General features: G+C 33.0%; 1 long non-coding RNA gene across 2 annotated transcripts; it reads right to left on the bottom strand.

Moving 5' to 3' along the window:
* Window positions 1–17128: 17128 nt before the first annotated feature.
* LOC124895647 lies at window positions 17129–24338 on the bottom strand. Of its 2 annotated transcripts, XR_007051833.1 has the most exons (4): window positions 24129–24338; window positions 19924–20010; window positions 18411–18538; window positions 17129–17894 (listed from the first exon to the last, which is right to left on the bottom strand). It is a non-coding gene; the product is annotated as an uncharacterized LOC124895647 (long non-coding RNA). The 2 variants fall into 2 exon arrangements; XR_007051832.1 differs by lacking the exon at window positions 24129–24338 and having other exon boundaries at window positions 19924–21130.
* Between the last annotated feature and the right edge of the window lie 815 nt (window positions 24339–25153).

The following is a 25153-nucleotide window of genomic DNA, read 5'->3' as shown; positions in this document are numbered from 1 at the left end:
ATTCTTAAGTAACTTTTGTCGTTTTTTATTATATTCTCTGTGATATCGCAAGTAAGTCAAGATGCATGAAAACCTACAACAACGACGTTAAGAAGGATGAATTTTGAGAAAGCAGATATGAAGATTACAATTGATGACTTTCTGATAAGTCGTCAACGTTGTGATAAGTCGTCAACATTGTGATAATCCATCAGAGAAATTTTCATTCGAAAATAGTGTGTAAGAGCTGAAGTGAAGAGTTGATGACTTAACCTAATAATTCATCAACTTCCTAATAGGCCATCAGATCAGGTCGTCACCTGTAAGCAGCAAATATGAATTCAAAAGAGGAGTTGATGACTTGGTCTGATAAGTCATCAACTCTTTGATAAGTCATCCGGGAATGTCGTAAGCTAAGGGCAAAAATAATTTGACTCCAAAATTAGGTTGAGTATTTAAGGCAAGGTGTTAGGTTTTCACAGGCATCTTGAAACTTACATAAAATAACTTTTTGATAGTTTTCTCTAAACTTTTCAAATTAGGTTTTTGGGATTATTATTGTGGTTTTGAGAATTCTCTTGTGACTTAGAAGGAACAACGATCATATATCTTCATCGTTTGTAAGTTAACAACTATCGAATTATGAATTCATTTTATGTTGTTTCTTTCTATATTAAGAGTAGCTAATCTTTTTAACCCGGGTGGTGGGACCTATGAGTTTGGCCTTGTAAATTCATTAGTTGATCAATATTCTCAAGAAATTAGGAACTTCTTGATAATTTTTCTGTTGTGCATATTGTCTATTAGTTACAAACAATAGATTAGACCTGATTGTTGATTTGCTTGAAGTAAGAAATCAATCTTATAGGAAGTGAATCATTAATGGGGAATTGGAAGCATTAAACTTCCATCTAATGAAAATTTAGATAGTGCTTTGATATTGATAGTCTGTTGTTCCTACATGTCATAAGAATCTTGATCCATAACTAGTATATATCAAATACCAACAAAATAATGGTCAACCAGTGCATCATCCTAATCCAGATAATGAGGACTTGGGAGATGATGATTTATTAGATCCCGCTAACCAAAGGTGTACAGAGAATGTGGCTATACCTGTGAACCATAATGTAAATAGAAATCATCTTTTCTAAGTTGAACAAGATCGGCAGCCTGTGTAATTTGATCTTGAGAAGGATAAGGATGAGATGGATGGAGCAGGTGCAACCGGAGCTATTATTCCTTCACCTGTGGTACCTAGAGCTAAGTTCAACATCATGAGTACCATGATTCAACTACTTCATCTAAATGAGCTATTTGGTGGATTTTCGGGTGATGATCCGAATATGCATTTAGTGAATTTTATCATTATTCACAAGTCATTTGATAACCCAGGAGTAGGGCAGAATGTCATCCGACTGTGCCTATTTTTGTTGTCTCTGTCTGGGGAGGCAACATTATGGCTTAATGGGTTGACTCCTAATCCTATAAGAAACTGGAGGCAGTTGAAAGGAGATTTCCTAGAAAGATTTTTTCCACCATCCAGGATGTTACAGTTGAGGGACGAGATCAATAATTTTAGGCAGCTCTCGATTGAAGCTCTTCACGAGACTTGGGAGAGGTTCAAGAAGAAGTTGATGTAGTATCCCAATCAAAAAATGATTGAAGTGTATTTGATAGAGAATCTGTATTGAGCCTTGAATTCTATTACAAAACCGGTTGTTGATAATGTTTTAGAAGGAGCATTTATAGATCTTACCTTTCCAGAAGCTTCTGAAATGCTTGATAGGATGACCAAACAAAGTAGAGCTAGCATACTAGGGATTTTGAGATATCAAGCTCTACCTTGTCTAGTGAAATAACTGCAGAGCAATGCAGGAGAGAGGAAGAATATGACTAAGACATAGCACACATAAAAACCCAGATGGATTTACTTAACAAATATTTATTATCTAGGAAGACTGAGAAGGTGAAAGCTATTGGGTCACAGAGAAGAGCTGATTCAGATTCAGAGAAGGAGGACAACTATCTAAATAATCAGGGAGTTTCTAAGGTAATAGACAAGTAAATCAAGGTTGGAACTATTACAACAAAGCTGGTTACAAGGATAAGGAGCAAGGAAGCTAGAAGAACAAGAATGACAGGAGTGGAATATATGTACCCTTTGGAAATCGGGATAATACTGCTACCAGTTCAAGCATAATATCCATGGAGGACATGATGGAGAAGCTATTAATGGGAGTTGAGGTGACCAATACTGGGGTGACGATGATGAAGAGTGACTTATCTTCCATGAGTCAGCTAGTAAATTCACACTCAGCTTCTATTAAATAGTTAGAGTAGCAGATGAGCCAACTCTCAATAGCACTTAATCAGAGAAAGAGCAGTACATTGTTGAGCAACACAGTATAAAATCTTCAAAATGATGGCTCTTGTATGGCAATTACTACTCGGAATGGTAAAGTATTACCTGGCCATTCTGTGGGCAAAATGGTGATTAATGATGTGATTAAAGATGGTGCCGAAGAGGATAAAACCCATCCAGTAGAGTCTAAGAAGTTGGATGGATATGCGGGCACATATAACCATCAGCAGGTTGATGAGTTAGAAAAAGAGAAGGGAAAGAAAAAGAAGTTACTCTCCCAAAACCACCACCACCCTTTCCCCATCGATTGAAAAAGAAAGCGGATGACACAAAGTTCAGCAAATTTATGGCAATACTAAAGAAGCTGACGGTGAATGTGCCCTTGGTTGAGGAACTGGAGCAGATGCCCGGTTATGCTAAATTTATGAAAGACCTTATAAAAAAGTAGAGAAAAGTGAGCTATGAACCAATGGATAATATTCAGCATTGCAGCGCTATGACCAGATCTTTGGTGCAAAAGAAAGCAGACCCAGGAGCATTCACCATCCCTTGAACTATCGGGTCACTTGATTTTGCTAAAGCCTTATGTGATCTCGGAGCAAGTATTAACCTAATGCTGCTTGTTTTTTATAAGAGGTTGGGTTTAGGTGATCCTACACCCACAAATATGTGATTGGTGATGGCAAACAGGTTAGTGAAGCAGCCAGTAGGGATATTGTATGATGTGCTTATAAAGGTGGCCAGCTTTATATTTCCTACAGATTTTGTAATTCTGGACTATGAGGCAGATTTTGAGGTACCCATAATCTTGGGTAGACCTTTTCTCACAACCGAAAATATGCTTATTGATTTGTGAGCTAATAAGCTACTACTCAGGCTTAATGATGAGGTAGATCATTTTGATATGTGCCAATCTATGAAGCAACACAAGGAGATGAGATATTCTCTATCGTTGATGTTTATTATGCAAGCACAAGGTTCCAATAAAGGAGAAATTTGTTGTGGAAACTCTAGTTGAAGTCTTGATGAACTTTAATAGTGAAGGTATTGAGGAGTACGAAGAGACAGTATGTGCTTTGATGGGAATGAGATCCTATTCGTATGCTCCTAAGAAGCTAGATTTAGACCTAAAAAATTGACCAACACCACCAGCTAAGCCCTCTATCGAAGAGCCACCGGTGTAGGGGTTGAAGGAGTTGCTAGGACATTTACAGTATGTATTTCTAGGCAGTGGAAACACTTTACCTGTGATTATTGCTATGGATTTGGTTAAGCACCAGGTTAGGAACTTATCTCTGTTCTTAGAAGATATAAAAGGGCTATTGGTTGGACTATTACTGATATCATTGGTATTTCTCCCAGTATTTGTACTTACAAGATTCAACTTGAGGAGGATTGCACACCAACTATTAAGCTCCAACGTTGCCTTAATCAACTAATGCAAGAAGTGGTTAAGAAGGAGATCATTAAATGGCTCGATTCAGGAGTTATATATCCCATCTCAGATAGTAAATGGGTAAGCCCTGTCTAATGCATGCCCAAGAAAGGGGGCATGACTATAGTGGCAAATGAAAAGAATGAGTTAATTCCATTTAGGCCGCTTATAGGGTAGAGAGTTTGCACGGACTATCGTAAGCTCAACTCATGGACTTTGAAGGACCACTTCCAGATGTCTTTTATAGATCAAATGCTTGATCGGTTGGCGACAAGAGGCTGGTATTAATTCTTGGATAGGTATTCAGGCTATAACCAGATTTCTATTACTCGATAGGATCAGGAGAAGACGACTTTCACTTGCCAGTATGGTACTATTTCTTTCAAAGAAATGTCGTTTGGTTTGTGTAATGCACCCGCCACTTTTCAACAGTGCATGATGTCTATCTTTTTTGATATGGTGGAGGACACCTTAGAGGTATTTATGGATGACTTCTCAAAGGTAGGTGATTTTTTTGAGTTGTGTCTGGTTAATCTGAGTAGATCTTTGCAAAGATGCGAGGAGTTTAACTTAGTGTTCAATTGAGAGAAATTCCACTTCATAGTGAAGGAAGGCATTTTCCTTGGTCACAAAATTTTATCTAAGGGAATCGAAGTCGACCAAGCCAAAATCAAAGTTATTGAGAAACTACGACCCCCTATATCAGTAAAGGAAGTGCGCAGTTTTCTTGGTCATGCAGGTTTCTATCGATGATTTATAAAAGACTTCTTTAAAATTGTAAACCCAATGTGCAAAATTTTGAAGAAGGAGACCAAGTTTATATTTTATGATGAGTGCAAGAAGGAATTTGAATTCCTTAAGGAGAAATTAGTTGCGGCACCAATCATTGTTGCACTAGATTGGTCAAAGCCGTTTGAAATCATGTGTGATGCAAGTGGATTAGCGCTTAGGGTTGTGCTTAGACAAAACAAAGATAACATGTTTCATCCCATTTACTATGTAAGCAAGGCATTGAATGGGTCCCAGAAGAATTACACTGTGACTGAGCAGGAACTTCTTGCGGTGGTTTATACATTTTAGAAGTTTTATGCTTACTTATTGGGGACTAAAGTGGTAGTGCATACAGACCATGCCACTTAGAGGTATTTGATGGCAAAGAAGGATGCGAATCCAAGGCTAATCAGGTGGGTGCTGCTTCTTCAAGAGTTTGACTTTGAAGTCAAAGATCGAAAAGGATGCAAAAATCAAGTTACAGATCACATGTTTAGACTTGAAGGAGATCAAGCAGTTAAGGATGAGCTCAAAATCAATGATACATTTTCGAATGAGGAAATCTTAGCTATTGTGCTTGAACAAGTACCTTGGTACACGAACTTTGCAAATTATGTGGTAAGTGAGATTATCCCACAAAATTATTCTTTTCACCAAAAAAAGAAGTTTATTCATAATGTTACACACTACTTCTGGGATGATCCATATTTATTTCAGTGGTGTGCAGATAATATTATTAGGCAGTGTATCCTGGAGGTGGACATGTTAAGCATTCTAGTAGCTTATCACGCTTTCTCGATCGGAGGTCACCATGCAGGTGACCGTACTGCAATAAAGGTGTTGCTAAGTGGATACTATTGGCCAACCCTATTCAAGGACGCATATGAGTTCATGAGGAAATATAGACAATGCCAGAGACAATGGTCAATATCGAAGCATCATGAGATTCCCATGGCAAAGATGTTGGAAGTTGAACTATTTAACATTTGGGTATCGATTTCTCGGGGCCTTTTATGAGCTCCTATAGACTAAAATATATCTTGGTGGCTATGGACTATGTGTCCAAATGGGTTGAAGCAGTTTCTTTGGCTGATAATGAAGGCAAGAGAGTGGTGTCTTTTATAAAAAAGAACACCTTCTCTCATTTCGGAGCACTAAGAACTATCATTAGCGATGGGGGATCCCATTTCTGCAAAAAAACATTTTGGGTTGCTTTGTTGAAATACGGTGTGAAGCAGCATAAGGTTTCTACTACATATCACCCATAAACCAGTGGGCAAGTGGAAGTTTTGAATTGGGAGATAAAAGCAATTTTGGCTAAAATGGTGAATGCGAGCAAAAAAATTGGTCTCAAAAGCCCGATGATGCCTTGTGGGCATATTGAACTACTTTCAAGACCTATTGGGATGTCACTATATCAACTGGTCTACGGTAAAATATGTCACCTTCTGGTTGAACTAGATCACAAGGCTTCTTGGGCTCTTAAATGACTGAACATGAACTAGAAAGAAGCAACTGAGTTAAGGTTGGGACAATTAAATGAGATGGATGAATTTCGTCTCGAAGCTTACGAAAGAGCTGATTTGTATAAAGAAAGGATGAAGAATTACCATGATCGAAGAATAGAGAAGAGAGATTTTCAAGCTGGTGATTGGGTGTTATTGTTCAACTCTTGACTTAAGCTTTTTCTGGGAAAATTGAAATCAAAATAGTCTGGGTCGTTCAAAGTAAGTCAATTTTTTCCATCAGGTGGGGTGGAAAATCAAGGTAAAGATAGACGTCTATTTAAAGTTAATGGGCAAAGAGTCAAGACCTATATTGGTCCAACGGATGATGCAAAGCTATTGTCCACTGTGTATCTCGATGAAGTCTGAGTAGTCGAGATAACCAAGTCGTGTCGCGATAGTAAATTAGGAGCTATTGGGAGGCAACCCAAATTGTTATGTTGTGTGTATGCTTGTTTTTGTTTTAAAGTTTTTGTTCATAATGAGTTGTTTAGCTGTGCAGGGATTAAGGTGAAATAAATGCTATTATAATAATGGAATCGATGACTAAGTTAATGGGTTATCAACAAGCTAACGATGCGTCACTTGATGTCGTCAGCTCGAGTAAAAATGAGCACCATTATGGATAAGGTTAATGACCATAGGTGATAAGTCATAACCCTTATGATAAGTCGTCACGTGAGGCCTTCAATTGAATAAAAAATGGGATACAATATGGATAAATCTGACGACCAAGTCATCACATATGTGATAAGTCATCACGCCTGGTCGCCAGAAGGGCCAAAATTGGGCAACATTCTGCCTTAAGGTGATGATGTAAGTGATGAGATATCAGATATGTGATAAGTCATCACTTAAATTTGGGCCTAGGTAAGGCAATCTGACCCGATCCAAACCCATTTAGCGCTAATCTTTTTAGGTTCCCGATAATTGCCTTACCCACTTCTACTTTTCTTTAGTATATCTTCTTTCCATTATTATTTTTTATTTTTAATTTTTTATCTTTCATTAATTGTTAGATAATTATAGACTAAAAAAATTAGGCTACATAGGTGCAATCACTTCACCTTTCCCGTCAGTTTCTCTTTCAAAAGCCAATATTCATCTTCTCTAAACCAAGTGAAAAAGGTGTGAAAATTCTTCCTCTCCTTCTCTGAGAAATCAGTCAAGCTCATTTGTTCTTCTCTAAGAAACTCGAAAACCCTCAGAAGGGAAGCGTGCAACTCGATTCGACTGAAAGGTATGTTTCAAGCTTGTCTCTTTTCTTTGGTAAGTAATGACAATTGCCCAACAATTAAATTTTGTAGGTTTTGAAGTGTTCATGATCAATTTTAAGTAGTGCATTGTGAATTGGTCATCTAAAATCAATTACATCTTGCATAACTAAAATGTGTTCATGAGCAAACACTTGTTAAGTTGAAAAATGCACCATTATTGGGTAAACATTCATTGTACTCTAGTTTCAAGAGTATTGAATCAAGTTTGGATTACTGAAAACTAGGGTTACAAATTCTGAATTGAGCAACAAAGTTTGAAAGTTCAACCTAAGAATTGAATTGTTTATGTTGGCAAGCATGATTTTGGATGATGACTATGTTTTTAAAAGTGGGCTAAGAATCCTATTTTGGGCTGACGACTTGCTGATGAGCCATCACATAAGTGACGATTTATTATACCAAGTCGTCACTTGTTGTTCAAAAAGATCATACTCTGCCTAAAGCTGACGACTTGGCTGATGGGCCGTCACATAAGTGACGGCTTATCAGACCAAGTCATCACACCCTTTTTCTCATTGACTCTTATGTGCTTATTCAGCCTTGAATATTAAATGATTATTTCTCTCTAATGCAGAATTAGTCATTTCTCCTAAAGGAAAAGCAAAGAAAAAATAGCTTAGAAAGTGACTAAGGAGAACTTAACTTGAAATATCTTTAATGAGTCCAAAAGTGAGGAAGAGGAACCACAACTTCAGAGATGCAAAAAGAGGAAGATTCTGAAGATAGCTGAACCTCTCCCATAACCTGAGGAAGAGATGGTTGAGAAAGTTCAGTCTGAAGAGGAAAACTTCTCTCCATCTAAGCATACCTTATCAGAGCAGCCCAACTCTGAGGAACCTTCATTAGAACACCCTTCTTCTGAACATCCAATTGGTGAAGATCCTCATATTAGGGGAGATATGATAAAATCCAAGAACCCTGGTATTTGAGAAAGTGTCAGATAGAAGGTTCCTGGAGAAGACAGAATTTACCATGACTGACTGATAAGAACAAAACAAAGTAGTTTTAAGAGGCCAATATGTGAAGAAATGAGGATATCACTACTGGGATGAACCGGTACCCCAGGTAGAGAAGGCATTCAAAGACTATGATTTGGCATAGACTATAAAGGGAGGAGAATCATTCTGCCCAACACTAGTCCGGGAGTTTTATGCAAACTACCAGGCTACACTGGAGAATATGTGTAAGAAAAGAGAGAAAGCTGGTGACATGCCCAACATTTATAAGATTCTAGTAAGTGGTGTATTGGTGGATCTCTCAGACCGCACTATCAGCAAATTCCTCCATAGCCTAAACCTCACTCGTCCAACCACTTCTTCAGAATTCTACTATTGGATATGGGAAAGGGCAAAACAACGCCCTTGGTTGGAAATAATTATAGCTGAAGGAGAGCCAAAATGGTTGAAAAATGCAAGTGCAAAGATCTTTAAGGCCTCAATGACTCAGGAGGCAAGATTTTGGTGGGGCATTGTACGATCTAGATGGATGCCAATAGCTGGAGACAACATTATAGGTGATGATAGGGCAGTTTTGGTGGAAGTTTTAACGTTCAACTATCCTTTAAAATTTGGGGAAATTATTATAGATAAAATGAAGATTTAAGTAATGAGATCGGACACTGCATACCCTTTTCCTTTTTTGGTTATGAAGTTGTGCGAAGCTGCTCATGTACCTGATATTATAGGTTTGGATCAGGAGATTAATGTATGGAAAACTCATAATCTCATCAAGTATGATAAAAATTAGCCTATGTTAGTTTAAGGCAAAGAAGTAGGAGTTGAAAGTAATCTAGTCAGGACTGATAGAAAGCAAATAGCTTCAAAGAAGGTTTAGACAATGTGAGAGCTGATATTATGGCATTACAACGCCATCAAATTATGATATCTTTAGACCCTGTGGTTGAAGAATCTGAAGATAAAGATCTACTGTTTGACATCATTGAAAAAGGCGATGTGAATATTGAAAGTAGAGGGTGAACCAGTGGAGGAAGCATTAAGAGCGAGAGCTGTGAAAGCCTCGGCTAGTAGGCCTCCGTTGAATATTGGTGAGAATTTTGGAGATTTTTTGACTCCGCGATTATTCCCATTGATGATGCAGCAATAGAGTCAGCGACTTATGATTCACGCGCTTGAAGCACTGCAGGTATATCTTATCCTTTATTGTTTCAGATTGTTAGTTATGCATTGAGGGTAATGCATGTTCTTATCTGTGGAGTGGGGGTACTTGCAATAGATGTTTAGGTTGTTTGTGTTTGCATATTGTGTTTTGTTTTATGTTGTTTTGTGGTTAACTAGGAGAGAAATAAGTTTCTATGGCAGTCGACATATTTTGTTTTAGAATGATAAATACCATTTCAAGTGCGTATATTGCAACTGTGTGATATGTATCTATATACGACTGTTGTGAATCTTGTTATGTCATTAGTATTAGGACATGATAATCATTGCTAACAATTGTATGAACCAGATAGGTAGTAGCTTGTGATGTACCATTGTTCCATGTGTGTGTGATATATTACCAAGTTCCCTTTGTGTGTTAAATCTAGAACTTGCTCAGTTAGTCTTACATAGGTTGAAGGTTAGTGGTTAGGAAAGGATCAGAGGCCGTTTTTTATATTAGTCCACTTTTAACCTAAATAACCTTTCATTTGTGAATGATATCCCTTGATCTCGATCTTTGAGCATGTATGCCTATTTTTTTGTTAGACCTATCACCGTCCCATTTGTATCATAATAAACCTGTTTTGGCCTTGGTCCTCCTTGGACATTGTGTACTTTAACTTAGGCAAATCATCTAAGTTGAGGGTGGCTATCATAGGGGTGTGTGATGTAAAATGAGTATGAATAAGGGTAAAATAAGAGAAAAGAATGCAAGGCTGGGTGTGGTAGAAAAATAATAAATAAAGAAATTTGTGAAAAAAAGAAAATAAAAAACTAAAAGACCGCACCCAACTTGAATATGCTTTAATAAAGAAAGGGTGAAATAAGGTAAAGGTCAATAAGTGAGACCCCAAAAATAGTGTAGTACCAAGGAGGCTTAATCACTTTAAATATCCTTGCGTATCATACTAGCCCCAAGCCTATGCTACAAGCCAAAGTAAAGTCCTATAGTGATCCTGAATTAACTGTTTGAAAGCTTCGGTAATGAAAATAAGGGTAAGCTTATGGTATTTGGCATATATTGACTGGAACTTTTTTCTGAGGGTGAGTGTCTCTTGGCCGTTCCCACATTGACGTACTTGATTTCAAATATAAGTGAAGAGGGTCTTCTTAGTTGTAAGGGCACATGGGTCTTATTGCTAGCTGCTTACTTGTTTGGGTAGTGTGACTTGTATATATGCATGGTTGTTGTTACTAATGAGATTTCATAGCGTGATTCCCATGTGTCACATTGTTGTTCTTCATTAATATACACAGTTGGGTTTAAAGTGATTGAACTTGGAGACTGTAATGTGTTTTGAGAAAAAATTTGGTGATTGACTGTTATAAGTACTTTACATTCTCTTGGTTAAGCATCATAGTATTGTACTGTGTTAGTTCCTTAAGGACAAGAAATTTTTTTAAGTCGAGGGTATTGATGTGCGAGCTTTGTGCTAGCATATTTAAGGCTTTTAACTCGAAATAATTGTAAATTCTTAAGTAACTTTTGTCGCTTTTGATTATATTCTCTGTGATATTGCAGGTAAGTCAAGATGCATGAAAACCTATGACAACTATGTCAAGAAGGACGAATTATGAGAAAGTAGATATGAATATTATAGTTGACGACTTGTCTAATAAGTCGTCAACTTTGTGATAAGTCGTCAGAGAAGTCGTCAGTCGAAGACAGTGTGTAAGAGCTAAATTAAGGAGTTGATGACTTAACCTGATAAGTTGCCAAATTCCTGATAGACCGTTAGATCAGGTCGTCACCTATAAGCAACAAACATGAATTCAAAAAAGGAGTTGACTACTTGGTCTGATAAGTCATCAACTCTCTGATAAACCATCAAGGAATGTCATTAGCTATGGGCGAAAAATCTGGGATTTGAAATTTGACTCCAAAATTAGCTTGAGTATTTAAGGCAAAGTGTTAGGTTTTAACAAGCATCTTGAAACTTACATAAAATAATATCTTTCTAATAGTTTTCTCTAAACTTTTTGAATTAAGTTTTTGGGATTATTATTGTGGTTTTGAGAATTCTCTTGTGACTTAGAAGGAACAACGATCATATATCTTCATCGTTTGTAAGTTAACAACTATCGAATTATGAATTCAATATATGTTGTTTCTTTCTATATTAAGAGTAGCTAATCTTCTTAACCCAACTTGTGGGATCTATGAGTTTGGTCTTCTAAATTCATTAGTTGATCAAGATTCCCAAGGCATTAGGAACTTCTTGATAATTCTTCTATTGTGCATTTTGTCTATTGGTTGCAAATAATATATTAGACCTGATTATTGATTTGCTTGAAGTAAGAAATCAATCTAATAGGAAGTGAATTATCAATGGGAATTTGGAAGCATTAAACTTTCATCTAATGATTAACGCTATAACAAGGTTAATTAACTCGAGATAAAATCTGGTTAAGTATACGGATTTTCTAAGTTCGAAAGAATTAGGTAATTGAATGTCTAAATAGGTCGAGAGACATTTAGATAGTGCTTTGATATTGATAGTTTGTTGTTCCTATATGTCTTAAGAATCTTGATCCATAACTAGTGTATATCAAGTTCCAATACTCATAGTGAACAAACTCTAGTTTTTCCCATAATATTAATTTGAAACATTGAAATATTAGTTGCAAGTTGTTAAAACGAAGTGAACAATAACTTTTGTTTAATCTCTGAAACCTCCATTTATATGAAGCTATTAACTGTTAGTCGATTGACACACGAATAACTTAAATTAACACCATATTTTCTTAGTGATTCGACCCCAACCTAGTTGGGTTATATATTTGACAACGCCCGTTTACTCTCTCATAAGAGAAGTGTAATTTGGGGGTATCAAAATGCCTCGTAGATTCCTCCTTATAAGTGTGGAACTCAACACACCCTTAAAAAGGACTCTACTCAACATGGCTTCGTAGACACCCTTGGACCATGAACCATGATTTGATACAAGCTTGTCACGACCCGAGCTGAGGCCTGGCCGAGACGGACATTCCAAACCATGAAGGCCCGAGAGGCCCCTTAGCATGTAATCAAAGCATAATCCATACATTAATCAAAGTGCAGAAAATATAATAATATTCAAGGGAGATTGATTGTAATAAAAATTGTGTCAAGAAAATTTTGACAATACATTACTTAACTCTCATCTACAAAACCTCTAATGAGAACTAGCTATCTAGACCGGGATAAAGCCCTTAGCTGGACCATATACTAAAAGACTCAACATATAAGTAAATGCCTCCCAAAAGATGGATGGCTCACCCATTTTGTTATATCCCAAGAGTTATACTGATGTAATGGACCATGGGACTATACCGCAGAACCTGAAATATAGAGGATCAATACACAAAGGTACTGGTACATAGAATAATTCAAAAACAAAATATCTTTATACAACATAAGCAAGAGCATTTCATAAAAACCTGTCATCATAAAATATTTGAAAATACATGGGCATAATTTGATGAGCTTCAATATATTTTCTTGTACTCATGACTCAACTCTTTGTATTACTTCTGAGCTAGATGGTCCACCCTATATTTCTACGATCCTAGCGTTATATGAAATTCATCCTTGACTTAGCAGCCAAGCCCCCAATCCAAGTTTGCCGCAAGGATTGGAGTCTCTACTTTCTACTATGCTTTAAGGCTGCCGCCAGTGTACAATCTATATTATAGGACATCATAAACCTGTATCGGCAAAACACGATTTCGGGCTATGAGTTATCTGAACTCAAGTCTACTTCGAGTAACCAACTAGCTCTCTTTAAGCCTATTTTTAGTTATTTAAAGTCATGCTTCATGCTTATGAAAAATTAAATGATTATTCAATTAAGGGCCTATCATCACCGGGTATCGTCATACCTAGATTTGTAAGTCATTCATATCATATCAATTCCACAGCCCTTCTCATTCAAAACATGTAAATCACCACCAAAAGATTTATCAAATCACAAGAGAGTTCTTATTATCAAAAGCATATGAAGACTTATGCAAAACTCTCTCTTGACAAGATTTTAACACGTGGTGGTCAATTCATTTATTCAACACGTGCATTTCTTTCAGTTAAGACGCGAAAGCCTTTAGCATAAGAAATACCCCTTTTGAAAGTGTACAAATGACAATGCATAATCATTAAAGAGGAATTTAATCTCAAGAATCAACATCATTCATAAACCAGCCCCAACATTGGTTATAAATAAATCACATGATCAAAAAGGGGCTCTTAAGTCATGCTCTCTATAACAATTCACAATTTATACCATGAAAAGTTCATAAATTTCATCATGGGGAAAGGAAATTTCACAATTCACATTCGTAAATTACCTTTCGAATTCAAATCACATATGCACAAGATTATAAATCAATTTTATGGAACAAACCTCATGACAATTATGTACTTTCATCAAATTTAATTCACGATGCATGTTCATAAAAAAATTTTCAAAACTCAATATATATATACATATATATATAACTTTAAAGCTTGTTAAAATCGTAAAATCTATGCCAATGAGATGTAGGATAGCCACACGTACCTTAGATTGCGGAAACATTGAGAAACTTTGACTCTTGAGGCTTAATCTCTCAACCCTAGGTTGTTTTCTCTTCTTGTCCTTAAGGAAGATGAACTAGAGAATTTTGTTGGTGATAAAACATGAATAATGACCTTAATTTCATCTATAGATGTTTAGGGATGGTTATAGGATGTGAAAGGACATTTTTTTCCTTGAAATAAAATAAAAATGGAGCATTTACATCGCCATACCTTAGCCATGCAACGTACAGGACAAGGTGTGCGACGCACAACCTATGGCATAGCCCTTAAGTGGGTGTCTCATGCCTCATCGCACAGCCTAGATAGTGCCTCATTCAAACACTCATAATTTTTTACTCCGAACTCGGATTGACGAACGATCGGTGGCGTTGAAAAGAAGACTCGAAGGGATTAAATTTGTATATAGTAGGCCACATGAATATTTATATCCTAGGATAAATAGTCACTAGAAATTGAATCAAGTAAAATCGTCAACTAAAAGTCAATTAATAGGGAAGTGCTCAACTTAACTTTTGAGCTAGGAGATCGTTATGGTGTATACTCACTCCAAGGATGTTCCCACACTAAGGAAACATTAGATATGTTGTTCCTATTGATAAAAGAAATTCAAGTCAATGGGAATATTTATTAATTATTTCTTGAATTTTTTCCTTGTTTATTTTAGGAAACTCATAATCCCCATTTATTTAGGAAATTCTTTGTCCTAATAGATTTAAGAAAGGAATATATTGTCCTTATAGAATTAGGAAAAAAATTTTCTTATAGGTTTGAGACTAATTTGGGATCTATACATAGGGAATGCAGTTGGGGGATTCTAAAACATTGTACGTTTCTTCTTTTATTTCATATTGAAAAACTCTCTCTATTTTTGCTTGGAGGACTAGGCCTAGCCGAATCTCGTTAAATCCTTGAGTTATTTTTTCTTCTATATTTTCTTGATTCATGATTATGTGCTAGTTAACCCACGATATTTCCGCAACAGTATTCAATAGCTTGGGCAGTGGTTGATCGAGAAACTAAACACTCTTGAAGTTGGTTCTTAAGTTACTCTCAGTCACAATTTGTAGTTTGGTGATGGGGATGGAATAAAAATCATGTCTGACATGCAAAGGTATGATGTTTTAATCTTGCTCTATTAATCTAATTTTTTGATGTTTTTAATCATATCTTCATATGCTTGTTTCTAGCAGTTTTTAAATTGTTTGTGTAAGTCTTTAAGTTGTTTCAACCTTTGAAAGTTATTTTTATCATTTTTATGCTATTTCTGTCAATTTTTATATTGTTTATAGTAATCTTTAAGCAATTATTATCAGTTTTTAAGTTATTTTAGTCATTTTAAAGCTATTTTGATAAGTTTTTATGTTGTTTTTGTTAGTTTTATGTTTTTTTAAGTTTTTTATATTTTATGTTGTTTATAGAAGTTTTAAGTTTTTTGTCAGTTTTAATTTGTTTCGGTCATTTTTAAGTTGTTTTGTCATTTTTATGTTGTTTCTAATAATTTTTAAGTTATTTTTGTCAATTTTTAAGTTGTTTCAGACATTTTTATGTTGTTTCTATCATTCTAAAACTAATTCTGTCAGTTTTCTTAAAACTATATTTTTAAAAAAGTTATTTCCATCCTTTTTTAACTATTTCTTTGATATTACAACTATTTTTTTTTTTCATTTTTAAGTTGTTCTTTAAGTTGACACTTTACATCTTTCATTGCTTTTGTTTTTTAGGGTCTAGAATCAACTGTTAAAGAATTATTTTTTAAAGTTGAAAGGAAAATGTGCAAGACACATTTGGATAAATGGACAAAAGGTCTGAAAAGGTGAAGAAAGAATAAAAATATTTTGGAGGTGTGCCAGGACTAATTTTAAGGTAAAATTGAGAAAAGACTTTTCATATTTGAGAACACTTAATAAGAAGAAGATATGTAAGTTATTACTTATATTTGATAAAAAAAATATATTGGTGTACGACTTATTTTAGTGAAAGAACCAAGTATGATGTAGTGAAAAATAATATGTGCGAAACATTTAATTCTTGAATTGTTGATCCTAGAAATAAATCTATAATTAGTATACTTGAAGATATTTGGCATAAAATAATGAACAGACATGGAGATATATCAAATTTATAGATACTTGGATCTGTCACATTTCACCCATGGCAAGGCTAATTTTAGAAGACAATAGAGAAATTGGTAGGAAACTAGAGCCCGTTTGAATAGGCTAAAAAAATTTCTTTTGAAAAGTTCTTTAAAAGTTCTTTTGAAAGAGCTGAAACTTATTTTAAAAATAAGTAGTTATGTGTTTGGATAAAAGTGCTAAAACTGAAAAAAAGTTGTTGCGTGTTTGGTAAACAAGTACTGTTAAACACTTTTTTAATCAAAATGTCTGAAATAGTCTTAAAGTTGTTAACAATATATAGAGTTGATTATTTTTAATTTTTATTTCTAAAATGATTTAAATTAAAATTAATATATATTTTAATTCATTTTCAATATAAACTACTAACTAATTCTCTCTCTCTCTCTCTTCATATAAATATGTATATATATAAATATAAATATATATATATATATATATATATATATATATATATATATATATATATCTTTTTAAAATATTTTCATGAGTGACTATTAAATTTATGCGCTAAATTTTTTTATTTTTTGGTTAAAACAATTTAAATCAATAAGCAAAATATATATATTACTAATCATTATAATTACATTAATATATAAATAGTTGGTCACAGATGATACTATTTTTTTGATAAAATGACTCTTAATTGAAAAATATATTACTCGTTGATTGAGTAATGACTTTTTCACTATTAAAATATTGTCGAATACGAATATTGCGTCGTGAAATATTGATGGATTATTCACTAATCATTCATGAAGTTGTATATCTTCAGTGAGTATTCTCCATATATCTTGATTGGTGAGTTATATTTATAAGAGAAATTCATATGTTGTACAATAATAATTGTCCGAATTTAAGAGAATATATTAAAGAAAGAGACTAATATATAAAAAATAATATTTCATAAATGAGAAGTTTCATACAAAAGAGGTACTAATATGGTTTGAGTTAAGCTCGACATAAATACAAAAAGTAGAAATATTCAATTAATACAAGCATTAAGCATTACAATTATCATTAGCAATCATATCACGAAGTCCCACCGAATACAAATTACTTTCTTCACTCACATTTTTGTCATCTATATTGTTAGCCCTTGAAGTTGTGCCTAAACCAAAATCAATCGATGGAATATATTTTTCATTCTCAACCGTTTGCATTAATCACACTGCACTTCTTTCTAATGTAATTATAAATGACAATAGTAGCAATTATGATATCCTTTTGGATGTCAATATTATAGTAAGACATGTCTCGTAAAATAGATCACCTTACTTTTCAAACATGAGATATGCGCTCCACTATGTTTCTACAAGATGAATGTAAATAATTAACTTTTTCAATGCATCCTCTTGGCTCCTGCAATTATCGTGTTGCATCATGTCGAAAGTCAGAAAGATGATATCTCACATTATCTCCTCTATAAGAAGCCATGTATCCCTTCATGTGTGAATATCTAGAATCAACTAGATAATATTTATTTTTCAATGGATGTGGAAAGTTGAATTCTTGTCTACGAAGAACCTCATGAAATATACGATTATCATGAGACGACCCTTCCCACCCAGCCCATAAAAATGTAAAATACATACTAAAATCTATAACGATAAGAATATTTTGACTCGTATAACTTTTACGATCAATATACGGTATTTCTTGACCTTGCGGCAATCTAGCTTTAACATGTGTGCCTTCAAGTGCTCCAATGCAATCCTACAAGTATACATATATAAATTTAACTTAAGGAAATAATCATGAGAGAAATTAAATATTAAATATAATAAAGTATATATTTAGAGAAATTACAACTTACTTTAAAGAAAGGCAAATATCACTTGTTATACGGCTTGTGAGCTCCTACACCATCACTATAATTTAAATGTGGTCTAATGATATATCTTGCATGCTTAAAAATATTGTTTAGAATACAATGAAGGTGTCTATGAATAATCTCTCCAGATCATTCGATTTTCCGCTCTATGTGCACAAATCATCAAAAACATGCCTAATATTTCATGTGTAGAAATTCCACGAGTGGATTTAAGCCCATATTTTTTTGTTAAGTCATTGGATAAATCAATAAACATGGCTTCTTCGATTGAAAATTTTCATAACAACGAATTTCATTTCCTCGTAATATCTCTTGAATAAATATATGTTCAGAGTGCTTTGATGTACGACAAGGTTCCTTTTATAAGTACTTTTTGCAATACCTCAAAACATATTTACCTGCTAGTTGAAACAAAGTTATCCACTCCTTGTCTTGCTCTCTGCGAACTTTTTTTAGTTTTGCATCTTCTTCATCTAATAAGTCACTTAAATCAGGAGACATGCTAATATCCAAACTCTTCATTTAACTGAAAATCAAAAATGCCTCACATTAGTAGAGTATGGGAATATAAAATTTTCATAATCCTAACATTAGTAGAGTATAGTACATCAACATATTTTAATCTGTAAGATGTACTATGAATCTATATATTTCATATCTAATTGCATACTTTGCATCTAATAAGTGAAAATCAACAGAACATATATATGTATAAAATACACTCAAACATACTGTTAGAGTTGTGATTCAAATTTTGTTGATCCGGCCCAAAAAGTTTTGCGGTGCGATCATGTTTGTGATTTTCAATGGGGTATGTGGTCGTAGCATAGGGATCGAACCATCTTTTTTGGGCCTAGCACTTATTTTTATGCACGTATCATATAAGTGCATTTAGTGGATTATTTTGAGTATTCAAAAAATACGCACATTCTCCATATTGTACTCCTCTCTTTTCATAGTGAAATTCCTCTACCTCTTCCCGTAATTTTTTTCCACAAGGGTTTACAGGTAAATCTGCTATGTTGTTCTTGCTTTTCTTTTACTTATGGTTTGCTTTATTTTGTCCGACTCTAACACATACAACAATACATGTAAATTCAACCTAATTTTAAAAGGATTTTAATCATACAACCACAGCGTATAAAGTTCACGTATACAATCATAATATCAAACACCAAATAACAAAAATATTTAAATCAAATGAATAAAATCTTCACATTTTCTTAAGGATGTATAACTTATAGTTATATTCCAAACAAGACTTCCAAGCTTCATCAGTAGTCATCTTAAGAAATATTTGTTGGACGTCTTTCTTTAGAAACAAGTTAACTGCATAATTGTGCATTTTAGATGGGACAATAATTTCACGAATACTTGTCAGAAAGTCCATACACTTATCAATGATGGAATCCTCTACTGCATGAGATGTAATAGTACTTTTGCTTGACATTAACGCAACTATAAAGTGTAGTTCCTCTCTAACAGATATTGTCTTACTCTTTTTTACTCGACTGCTAGTTTTAATACCATCAGTTGAAAGTTGTCTTTTTAATGATGGCTTGAAAAACATAAGAGAATCCATATCATATAGGTCATCACTTTCATCACTGTCTTCATCATTGAAATTAATTAAGTGTTCTTTATCAAAATAATCTACATCATTTATTTTTTCTTTATCAAGATCTACTCTAATTTCATAAATTTGTTCTTGATTCACGACGCGTGCTCTTTTTTCCGTAGCAACAATATCAAAAAATAATACATTATAGTGATAACATATGGGAGAAATATATCTAGTCCTAAACCTTCTATATCAATAATCCATCTGAAACAATAAAAAACAAAGATACTTAAGTAAATTAAACAATGAGAGAAATAATAAAGAAATATAGAATAATGCGAGAGATGTACCTTAATCTTTTTCTCCCACCAATCGTCATCTGCAATGATTGTATTTTTTGTGGCATCCCAATCTGAACCTGTATGCTCTCTCATCATCTGCTTAAAAAAAGTCCAGTCCTATTTCATGTTATTCCACTTATTTTTCAATTGTTTTCTAATATAATTTGTTCCCGCCTTCCTATTGAACTCCTCAACCATATTTTGTTAACCATCTTTATTTAAATGAGAATTTGGTCTATTTTCTTTTTTAATTTCTTTTACACACACCTTTATAAAAGAAATATGAGCATCATCATCCCACTTAGCGTTACTTCGTACCAAATTAATTTTCGATATAATGGAATATAAATGATCTAAAGAAATGAGTGAATAAGATGAGCTGTAAAAACAAACATATTCTAAAATATAGAAAAAGATATACTATAAGAATAAGAAACAAAAGGTGAGTAATCTTACTAAATACATGGCTAATAACAGGCACATCAATTGATACTTGAGGTATGCTGAGAGGGTTATTCTATTAAAAAGTGTAGCAGGTACTACTATGTATGACATATTTCTTGAACTATTTAGCAATAACAAGGGATGTCACTACTCACTAACAATACTTGTGTAATAGTTCTTTGCTCATCATTTACCCCCACATAAATAAACTTTTTTGATTTTCTTAAATTCTTTATCTTAGACATACAAATAAATCAAATGAATCATGAAATGGTGGCAACTGATTAAAAATGCAATTGTGGATGTGAGTTTGATTGGACTTTATACTTAGAAAATTCTTACTTAACATTTTGTGAAGACAACAACTGTAAAGGTGAACAGAGTTTAAAGCAAAACCAACAACAAAAAGAAGAGAAAGAAAAAGAAGATTTGTCTATGATTTCTTATACATCTTGAGGACCTTCAAATTTTCATCAAGAAGAAGAGTTATATGGACAAAACATTATTAATGGTAGTCATTACTATGCATCCTTTAGTAATCCAAAAATCAATTCAAAGGGGTAAAAAGCTAAGAGAAAAAATAAAAACAAGAACTTTTTGTACTGAATGATACAACTAACTCACCTATCTTTGATTTCTCCAATGTAAGTATTTTTCTTTTTTTGTTTAGTCAAAAACATATTAATGTCATGCATTTATTTAAGAATGTGATACTTTTTACCAATTATTTTTTTTTTTCTACAAAATAATTTCAATAGCAACAAGAACACAAAGTTAGTGAAAAATGTAATGGATTTTTCACAAAGTTATTCTACAACACACTTTCATGTAATTAAAGCAATTTGTGCATGTATTTTTTACATTGTGATTTTTATTTTACTAAAATTTTAAAAAAGATAATAATTTTTTTTAATGCAAGGGAGATCAGCATACTAGGAATATTATGATTATTTTCAATCATCTCTACTATCTGAAACTATTTGCTAGAAAATCAGTAAGTTCTTTTTTTTCTTTTGCTAATTTCTTTTACTATCAATAACTAACTTTAATGATTCAGTTAATAAATCAAGGGCATGATGCTAATTTATTTTACTTTCAATAAATAATTTTGCAGCTAATTTCTTTTCCTTTCCTTCTTGAGATGTACTACTTATCCTATTGATAAATAAAAGTTTATTTTTCAGAAAAAGGGTATGCTCTAACTACGTTAAAATGAAACCACAACAAGGAAGAACCCTATATATGTGTGTGTGTATTGAGAGTAACCCAACTAGTTTAGACCAATCTAAAAAGAATTGAATAAGATGCTTCTGAATAGCTATGAGATAGAACGAAATTGGGCTATGGAACCAAAATGATAAGATAGTAATCAAATACAACCGTTTTGATTAGTCACAAAATCTTCCTAACAATAGAACATGATTAGCGGATCTCCCTTGACATTTGGTGAAAAAGAGCAAACCGAACTTAGTCACATAAACTGATGAGCTATCTAACAAAACAAGAAAGAAGTGTTGGAACCTTTTTATCAATGCGGGCTATGCAAACACTGCACTTGATGTGGTAGATCATGCTAAAATGGGTATTACTTTTTAAAAGTATATTCAGGCTTTTCATAAGTCATCTGTCCCCTAAACTTGTCTACTTAGCAGGAACTATAAATGGGTATTCCATTAACACTGTTATATCTTCCACACTTTGATGTATGTATGGATTATATTCATGATAGCCTATTATGGGGTCTCTCAGACCTTTGTGATTCAGGATGTCCGTCGCGGTTAGGACCTTGGCTTGAACCATGACAACAATTCTCTTTAAATTTAAGATAGTATCACAATGATTAATAAAATTTGATAATTTATCTTAATTTTTTTTTCATAATAATTTTTTATCCTTTTTTGTAATACTGAAATAGCAATTCTAACTTGTTCAGTATAATTAACTCACACCATCTAAAAAACCAACATTCAACCTATTTAAGAAGAATAAAAGAATCCTCAAAATTAAATACTAGCAGCATATAAACAAAGAGAAACTCGTCTAAAATACAACCTTACCCAATCATCTTCACATTCAGGAAATTAATGACCTGAATTATTTATAGACTAAGAAATCTTCAATATTATTCTTTTTTCAAATTGAGTGTCACACTCTTTTTTTTGTCCGAGGGGATCGAATCGAAGAGTTTTTCCAATTAAAGTGACGGTTTTGAATAGGGATTAATTTATTTACAGAGTCGCCACTTGTAATTGAGTTATGGTGTTCCAAGTCACCTTTTTAAATTCCTAATCAAAAGAAAATGACTCTTTGTTATGGTCTGCGAAAATGAAAGATCGGGTAAGGAATTTTGTTGACCGAGGGGAAGGTGTAAGGTACCCCTCGAGTCCCGTGGTTCTAGCACGGTCGCTTTTATTGACTTATTTTGATTTAAACTATTTGAATAAATCGTGTTAAGGCCTAAATTCGCTCATTCTACTGTACCAAAATAAATTGTCTATTATCTTATATTAGATAAATCAACGAAAAAAATAATTTTAGAAAAATTATTTATCAAGGTGCATTATTGCATCCTTAAATTTTAAATATCTCAAAAGATACGTACGTTGCATTCTTAATGAAAACAAATATTTTAAATGCACCTAAATTTGTCTAGCATTAAAAATTTTGATTAGTCACTTGTAAATTTTTAACAATTTTATCTATTTAAAATAACTAATCTTTAACAAAAATCTTTAAACAAAATTTAAAATGATTATTTAATAAAAAATTATTAAACTTTATTAATGACGATGAATAAGTAAAATAAAAATTTATTCAAAATGATCAATTAATTTGATAAATAATATTAAACTTTGTTAATAATAACGAGACAAAATAAAATAAAATAATTCCTAAAGTCAAAAATATGTTTTATAACTTTTTAAAAAAAGAAACCAAAATAATAAAGATTTTCCACTATTGTTCTCATCATTTTTTTTAATTTATATCTACTAATTGAATATTTTAACTAATAAAACATCTGATACTTGACAATTCCATTTTCTTTTTCATAGTGAAGCCATGAGACAAATATGACAAAAAATAAATAAATAGCAACACATAACTAACGATTCCAAAAAGGTTTTGTAAGTAAATAGAAAAATTACGATCAGATCTTGCAATTGCTGGCCGGAGTCGGCTAGTAGAGAAACGGAGGGTGAAACCACGGCCATTTTAATGGTGGTGTTAGCCGGAGTAGGTGATGATTCCGGCGACGGTTTCATCATTTTGTCAGCGAGCAGCGACAGGGAAAGGGGTGTGTCGGCGGCATGGTGGAGAGAATGGCGGCGCTAGTGGCTTCGCTGATGGCTGTCATCGGTGTTCTTGATGACGGGAAAGGGAGAGGAGAAAAGAGGGTTGCCAAAAAATAGGATTTTCTGGCCGGATTTTGACCCATTTTCTGGTGAGGAAAGCGGCAACACGTCTGTTTTTGGGGGTTTTTCGACAGTGATGTGACCGGAGCAACCCGCTGGGTTGTTGCGTCACTGTTTTACACTTTTTTTTATTTTTGAATTCACAGTGACTTTTCATTCATAAAAAAAAAATCTGTGTGTGCAGATGTGTACATAGACACTCAGTAATCTAATATACAACATAATAACATAACATATGCATTTAACCAATAAATCAACAACAAATTATAAACAATATATTAAAATTACTTAAACTTTATTCATATTTTGATTCATAATAAAGTTTATGCAATAAATTACATAAGATCATAATGAAACCTGTGTTCCAACTTATTGAATACGGAAGCAAGATGCTATCATCAGAAACTCGAGCGGAATTCAAATTCAATTTGATTCATTTTTTCCTCTTTTTAATTTTTTTTGTTGTTCTCTGATTTTCCTCTGATTGATTTTTCTTTTTAATATCTAGTTTGTAGAATGATGTACGTAATTTTCTCTAAAAAAAAATTTTACTATCAAAGTGTCTGATAGTGAATGTACGTATAATACTCTGAGGGTGGGAGTCTTTAAATAGGAGGATTTTGGGGAGTAGTTAGGGCAATTTAGGATTCAAATTTTGAAATATTTTTTTTATTAGGATATTGATCTCCTTCTTCTTCTTTTTTCCTTATAATAAATAAATAAATTATATATAAAATAAATAATAATAATAATAATAATAAAAGAATATTAAATAATTAATTTTTATACTTATGAAAAATAAAAATAAAAATAAAAATAAAATATCTTAAAATGTAACTTTATTCATTTATTTTCAACTAAAACTTATTAAAAATGAAATAAGAGTTAAAATAATATCAGATCAAATATAAATATTTAATACAGAAATATATATTAAATTTGGGAGGATCAAAAATTATGTGTCTACATTGACAAAAGAAATTAGATGTCATTTTTATCTGGCAATGAGCTGAAAATAGTGAAAAAAATAGAGAAGAGTTGTTGGAGAAATTAAAAAGAGAATAAAGCGAAAAATTGATTTGAAAAAGAGGGATGTATATAAAAAGAATCATTAAAGGAATAATAGTCATTTATGCAATTTTTTCATCGTTGAGGGGCTCAAATTTTACCTCTGACGCGCGTCATTTTGAGTGTATTCACGTATTTTGTCAAGTAGGATTGAAGTATATTTTTTTTCAATTTTTATACAGTTAAAAGGTCTACTTGTTCACTGGCAAGGTTAAAGATTATAGTAATAATTTGATGTCAAGTTAAAAATCTTATTTATGTATTATGTCAATATTAAATTAATCATCTCATTTTAAAATATACTCTATTAAAAT

This window comes from Capsicum annuum, unplaced genomic scaffold (assembly GCF_002878395.1).
Source record: "Capsicum annuum cultivar UCD-10X-F1 unplaced genomic scaffold, UCD10Xv1.1 ctg83355, whole genome shotgun sequence".
NCBI lineage: Eukaryota > Viridiplantae > Streptophyta > Magnoliopsida > Solanales > Solanaceae > Capsicum > Capsicum annuum.
Note: the sequence above shows the minus strand (reverse complement) of the source record. Positions and strands in the feature narration are given on the sequence as shown.